Here is a 7500-nt window from a genome sequence, read left to right on the forward strand (position 1 = left end):
GCGGGGGGACAGAGAGGGACAGAGAGAGAGGGGGGAGGGACAGAGAGAGATAAAGAGAGAGGGAGAGACAGACAGAGGGACAGAGATAAAGAGAGAGGGAGAGACAGACAGAGGGACAGAGATAAAGAGAGAGGGAGAGACAGACATAGGGACAGAGAGAGATAAAGAGAGAGGGAGAGACAGACATAGGGACAGAGAGAGACAGAGACAGAGGGACAGAGTGATAGATAGGTAGACATACAGAGACAGAGGGACAGAGAGAGAGAGAGACAGAATGACAGGGTGGGGAGGAGGGAGGAGGGAGATCTGGGATAGGCCACCGTGTTTTATTGGCGAGGGTTGACTGACTGACTGACTGACGTCGCACGCACCATCAAAGACACTTGTTAGTGTCAATGCGTGTCGGTAGTACTAGTACTAAACTCTCTCAGCTCAAGTGGGCGTGATTAGTGAAGAAAAGTCGGGGGGTCTGTGTGTTTTTGCCCAGCGTCAGGGTTGATTTTTTTTTTTTTTTTTTTTTTTTTCGCTTCGAGTTAGGGTTGGTCTTCAGCTGCTTGGGGGATGCTTTCGTTCATTCTCCTCCCAGCCACTCCTCCTTACTCCCCCTTCACTCCCTCCCCTCACTCCCCCCCGCCCCCCCCCCCCACCCCCACCCCCCCTCCCCCTTCATCTCAGCATTGACTGTAATAGCCTCTCCGTGTTTGGGGTGGGGTTTTTTTTGTTGTTATTTTTTTTTAGGGAGCGGGGGGGTGTGGGGGGTCCTCTTTTTGGAGGGGTGTGTGTATGTGGGGGGGAGTGGGGGATGGCGGGCGGGCGGGCGGGTGACTGAGGAACAATCGGGGTTGTCGTCTTGTCGGATCAGACGCTGGTGTAAGTAATTACTGTCAGGGATTTACGGGGTTGGGACTGGACTTGGGCGGTGTCTGAGACTCTGTATCTTCTTCGGGTTCGTTCGCCCGTCCGTCCGTCCCCTGTGACTGCGTTAGGGGGGAACTGAAGAAGGTTGAAGGCTTTTTTTTTTTTTTTTTTTAATGTGGGGCCCACCCAGGCTGTGTGCTTCTGCGTAGTAGTTGTAGTGTGTGTGTGTGTGTGGGGGGGGGGGGTGTTTGTGGGGGTGTGTGTGTGTGTGGGTGTTTGTCTGTAAGGGAGGGACATCTATGTGTGTGTGTGTGTGTGTAGTGTGTGTGTGTGTGTGTGTGTGAGGGAGGGACATCTATGTGTATGTGTGCGTGTGTGTGAGTGTGTGTGTGTGTGTGTATGTCTGTCTGTCTGTCTGTAAGGGAGGGACATCTATGTGTGTGTGTGTGTAGTGTGTGTGTGTGTGTGTGTGTGAGGGAGGGACATGTATGTGTGCGCGTGTGTGTGTGTGTGTGTGTGTGTGTGTGTGTGTGTGTAAGGGAGGGACATCTATGTGTGAGTGTGTGCGTGTGTGTGTGTGCGTGTGTGCATATGTGTGTGTGTGCGCGCGCGCGTGTGTGTGTGCGTGCGTCTGTAAGGGAGGGACATCTATGTGTGTGTGTGTGCGTATGTGTGTGTGCGTGTACGTATGTGTGTGTGTGTGTGTGTGTGTCTTGTGTTCTATGAAATGCATTTTGTTTCAATCTAAGCCTTATTTACTTCATAGCTTTTATAATCTGAATCATCTCTTTAAGTGGATGTTTTCCATTGTCAGATAGCGGTTGATGTGTGTTTTTTAAGGGCATGAATATGTGAAATGTTTTTATTTGAGAAATATGTTTATTACTCTTGTTTAATCAAGTAATCCGCGTGTGTGGGGTGGGGGGTTGGGGGTGGTGCGGGTGTGTGCTGATTATCTGGTTGTGGTTTTCCGCAATTCATCTTTATTCTTATCTTATCTGTCTATTATAATCAGTGTGCAGTATAGTAAGCTGTGTTTATAATTATATTCAAAGAATGTTTCTTAATTCTTTCTGTTTTTTACATTAAGAATACTAGTTATTACCTGCAGTGTGTGGATGTGTGTATGAAACGATGTATGTGATATTTTTTTACATTTGTATCTTCGTAATATTCGTAAAAGCTGTTGTTGACTTTTACAGTTATGGTCCCCATGTTGTTTACTTGTCTATGTTGTGATAATGCACCTGACCAAATTTCTCCAGTTGGAGATAATAAAGTTATTCTTATCTTATCTTATCTTAGTCAACTGGATGATGATGAAGGGCGCTTTGAGCAGCATTGGTGCTGGATATCGCGCCATAGAAAAACTATGTAGTAGTAGTAGTAGTAGTAGTAGTAGTAGTAGTATAATAGCGGTGAACGGTCGTACGCTTACTTGCACATGTTTTTCTGGCACTTAACTAGTTGTGGCCTTATATGGCCAGAAAACTTCCATACGTTAGACTTCTTAATCTTTGTTGTAGTAGTAGTAGTTGTAGTAGTAGTAGTGTGTGTGTGTGTGACCAAACTGGTACCCTTCAGTCAGCTTGCATACACGCGCGCGCGCGCACACACACACACACACCGTCACACAAACACACACACACACACACACACACACACACACACACACACACACACACACACACACACACCACACCACACCACACCACACCAACACCACCACACCACTACACTACACTACACTACACTACACTACACTACACTACGCGCGCGCGGCGCACACACACCACACACTACATGTCATGATATCACACACACACACACACACACACACACTACACCGCCCCCCTCCCCACCCCCCCCCCCATCCTCCTCCCCGCACACACACACTATACACACACACACACACACACACACACAATCATTTAGCAGTGATGAGAAGAGACACTCAACAAACAGAAGAAAACTTTGGATGAGGAGAGACTACAACGCCGAGGATTGTACTGTACAGGACGCCTGACGTGACATGAAACACTGTCATCATCCACTCCAGGACTGAATGGCCTCCCTTTGAGTCAGCTCCGGAGGAGGAAGGAAGAGGAATAGCCTCCCTTTGATGTATGTCTGCTGAGTCGTGAACTAATTGGACAGCGCCGGCGCTGTTCCCTCCCCGCGCGAGGTTGAGCTGTTCTAATAATGAGCGGACGAACGACCTCACTGTGTCTTTTGTCTGTACACAGTGCAGCGGCACTCACGGTCCTCTAGATGGATCTGTTTTGACGGGCGCAGTAGCCGAGTGGTTCAAGTTAAGCGTTGGACTGACTTTCAATCTGAGGGTCCCGGGTTCGAATCTCCGGGTAGCCGGGCGCCTGGTGGGTCGAGGGTGGAGATTTTTCCTATCTCCCAGGCCAACATAATTATGTGCAGACCTCGGCTGCTAGTGCCTGAACCCCCTTCGTGTGTATACGCAAGCAGAAGAACAAATACGCACGTTAAAGATTCTGTAATCCATGCGGCCAGCGTTCGGCGGGTTATGGAAACAAGAACATACATGGCCGGGGTAAAAAACGGTCATACATGCACGTAAAAGCCCACTCGTGTACACTACGAGTGAACGTGGGAGCTGCAGCCCACGAACGAAGAAGAAGAAGAAGATAGATCTGTTTGTAAAGTCCAGGGTGGTACCTGGTTCGCCGTCATAACGTGACCTGATGATGGCCCGGCGTCGTTCATTAGCTGGTCACACGAGCACCCTCGTGATCCTTCTGTGTGTGTGACCGCCCGGCAGAGACCCGAACCGGAGTGGAAAGTGAGTGGCTGATGCGGCTGGAGACCAGTGCGGACGGAGTGGGTATGGTGTCTTCAGGAAGGCCGCTTGAAGCTCTCGTGGTTTCAACTCTGCCAGTAGATAATTATGCTTTGGGAAAAGTGGTGGATTGGGAGAGCGGGGGGGAGGGGGGAGGGGGGGTTGCCTGGCAGCAACGTAGGTATATGTGTGTGTTTGTTTGTTTAGTATCCTTAATTCATGGACTTTTTGTAAAAGGCAAATTTATGTGCATAGTTTAAACCATTTTTATCATTGATAGATGCTGAAAACTCATTTTCGGTGGTTTTCGACTCTTTAAGTTGAGGGTCACTGTTGTGCTGAATTTTTAGACGGATTCAGTCGCTACACTGATTTGAAGGCGCGGTTTTGTCAGATTCAAAATATCGTCTACAATGACGCGTTCACTGATTCAGTCGTCTGCGCCAATTCATTAGAAGGTCTATCTTTGTGTCGCGTTTAAATAGAAAGGCGGGGTTACATGCCATATGTGGAGTGATGGCCTAGAGGTAACGCGTCCGCCTAGGAAGCGAGAGAATCTGAGCGTGCCGGTTCGAATCACGGCTCAGCCGCCGATATTTTCTCCCCCTCCACTAGACCTTGAGTGGTGGTCTGGACGCTAGTCATTCGGATGAGACGATAAACCGAGGTCCCGTGTGCAACATGCACTTTAGCGCATGTAAAAGAACCCACGGCAACAAAAGGGTTGTTCCTGGCAAAATTCTGTAGAAAAATCCACTTCGATAGGTGAAAACAAATAAAACTGCACGCAGGATAAAATACAAAAAAAAATGGGTATGTAGTGTAGCGACGCGCTCTCCTTGGGCAGAGCAGCCCGAATTTCACACAGAGAAATCTGTTGTGATAAAAAAAGAAATACAATACAAATGCAATACAATATGTCATTTCTAGCATGCCGGCCTTCACTGCAAAACGCGCAGAGTTGAGGAACCAGTCATACAAAGCTACCACGGCGGGGCGTTTTCCCCGCTCTCCGAGTCAGCGGCTCAACAGGCGGTATGTGGGTGACGTAATGTCTTACAGCTGATCGCCACGTGTGTGATTATTTGCATGCAGAAAACGGAAGAACTGTGTCCGTCCATTCATTTCATAATTCCAGGCGGCGTCCCGGGTGAGCTTCATCGGTGCAAACAGCGACACGATCCTCAGTGCATGCTTTGACCCTGTTTCTTGAACTAGTGGGCTGCGTAATTTTTTAAATGAATAGATAGATAAATAAGTGGTTCTTTTGGCAGCTGCAAGCCACGTGACGAAGAAGAGGAAACTGTTGGATCAGTCTCACCATCGATAACTTTTCACCAGTTTTTCATTGTCTCCCAGTCTGCAGATAAATGCTATCTTCCGCGTTCAGGTGTCTCTGCGACTCTGTGCTGTTCATGTTTAAGAAACAAATTAAAAAAGACAACCGAATAAACAAATAGACAGATAAATAAATAAATAAAAATGCAACTCTCGGGGAAAACGTTTTTGTGCGCTGCGGTGCCGAACGTTTTGTCACGTGACTGGAAAGAGACTCATTGTGATTGGCCAGCAATTGCGCACGAGCCCCAGCTCGCCCTGACCATGACCCCGGCACGTGCAGGTCAGAACAAGGTGCACGGTGTTGCACTGTCTTGACTGTGCAGATTGGGACTACAGGATGGTGTTGCAAAAAATGTGAACTCCAACAGTGTGCCACCATCTAGAGTCTGCGAATTCGGTGAGCGTCGAAGAAGAGGGTTTCAGGGTAATGTTCAACTTTAGAATACTAAACTCAGGGGGGCTGTTTAGACGAAAAACAAAGGGTGTTTTAGGCTCACCTCGATGCGCTAAGTTGAATGGAACCCTCAGCTAAGCTGTACGACCACTACTTTCCCATGAAACTGCGACAATTTTATACACAGTAAGCTCAGCCGATCACAGCCAGAGCAACCACCTGCAAGCCATTTTGACTGCCGTTCACCCACGTGATCAGCAGTCAAAATGGCGTGCAGGTGGGGAAGGAGTACTCAGCTTACTGTGTATTTGTCGCAGTTTCATGGAAAAGGAGTGGTCCTAGAGCTTAGCTGAGGGTTCCATTCAGCGCATCGAGGTGAGCCTAAAACACCCTTTGTTTTTGTCTAAACAGCCCCCCTGAGTTTAGTATTCTAAAGTTGAACATTACCGGTTTTTTTCAGTTGTGTGTTGGGAACGTCATGTGTTGGGAATGTTGTGTTTTGGGAACATTACTGCTCGTTGTGGGTGAAGAAATGGACAATATGGCTGAGAGTACAGACAAGAAATAGGTATAGTGACGAAGAGTCTTCAAAGTTTTCTCTTTTTTTTTTTTTTTTTTTTTTTTAAAGAATGGTTGCCCATTTTGTTTTCAGACTCGGTAATCCAGTCTTGATATTCCCCTGTGCGGTCGCTGGGTTGGACGAAAGCGACAATGTCAAACTTAATGATTATCATTTCGTGTGTGTGTGTGTGTGTGTGTAGAGTTAAAAAGAGTTAACTAAAACCTTACAGTAACGAGAAACGTGGACAGGTTACTGACTACCTTCGTAGTCAGGTGTGCATTATAATATCCTTTGTCCCCTGTCCCCAGTTGTGCTAGTTGCAGTGCTTGGTTCGAACTTTTTGACAGTTACACGTGACTAAAATTAATGCCTACGTTGACCGAACTACGCCATTGGTCAGTTCCATTACCACACACAGTTAGTAGCGGGTTACGACCATACCAGGCTCTTCCGTCCGAGCAATGCAACTGGCTCCAGGCCCTTCAGTTCCCATAACAATTCCTCTGTCAGGGATAAGAATCCCCAAACAGACGAAGGGACATTCTAATCTCTGTCTCTACTTACGTAACGCATTCACTGGCGAACAGAAATTTCAACCAACCATTTGCCTTGTGCGTATATCCGGATGCAATAACCAAATGGTTAAAAAGCGTTAGACTTTCAATCTGGGGGTCCGGGGTTCGTATCTCGATGCACCTGGTGGGTAAAGGGTGGAGATTTTTTCCGATCTCCCAGGTCAATAAATGTGCAGACCTGCCTAGTGCCTGAACCCCCATCGTGTGTATGCGCACGCAGGAGATCAAATACGCACGTTAAAGATCCTGTAATCCATGTCAGCGTTCGGTGGGTTATGGAAACAAGAATATACCCAGCATGCACACCCCCGAAAACGGAGTACGGCTGCCTACATGGCGGGGTAAATAAATAAAAAACGGTCATACACGTAAAATGTTACATGTCTATCTGAGTGTGTATACGTGCGCGTCTGAAATCTGATTGAATGACACAGGAAACGAATGATGAGCGCCCAATGGTAGCCGTCAGTCGGCTCTACCCAGGTAGGCAGCCTGTGGTGCAAATGTCCCCGTGTATGTAAAGCGCTTAGAGCTTGGTCTCTGACCGAGGATAGGCGCTATATAAGTATCCACATCAATCAATCAGTCAGTCAATCTTTCAAGTTCATTTTTATTATTTTTCATGTATTATTTCTTCATTTTATTTGATTTTAAAAAAAAATAAATTCCGATTAATGTTAATGTTTAACATTTTTAATAGTACTTTTTGATAGTCTGTAGGCTGTCAGTGAAGACCTGACCAGTGCAAAGGTCAGGAATCTGCTTTTTTTTTTCTCCACAGTTCATGGGCTGTAGCGTATATGGATCAGTCCACACGCTTTGACACCACCTTGAAACTTCCTGAAAACCGAAAACTGAAATACGTGAGCGCGTGCGCCAGGGACTGGGAAGGGAGGGATGGAGAGAGAGAGAGAGAGAGAGAGAGAGAGCTCGTCGATACGACGACGGGTTCACCAAC

General features: G+C 47.2%; 1 protein-coding gene across 2 annotated transcripts in view; it reads left to right on the forward strand.

Moving 5' to 3' along the window:
* LOC143299911 (IQ motif and SEC7 domain-containing protein 2-like) overlaps window positions 1–7500 on the forward strand; it is a 77586-nt gene that overhangs the window by 47541 nt on the left and 22545 nt on the right. The window lies entirely within an intron of this gene.

This window comes from Babylonia areolata, chromosome 25 (assembly GCF_041734735.1).
Source record: "Babylonia areolata isolate BAREFJ2019XMU chromosome 25, ASM4173473v1, whole genome shotgun sequence".
NCBI lineage: Eukaryota > Metazoa > Mollusca > Gastropoda > Neogastropoda > Buccinidae > Babylonia > Babylonia areolata.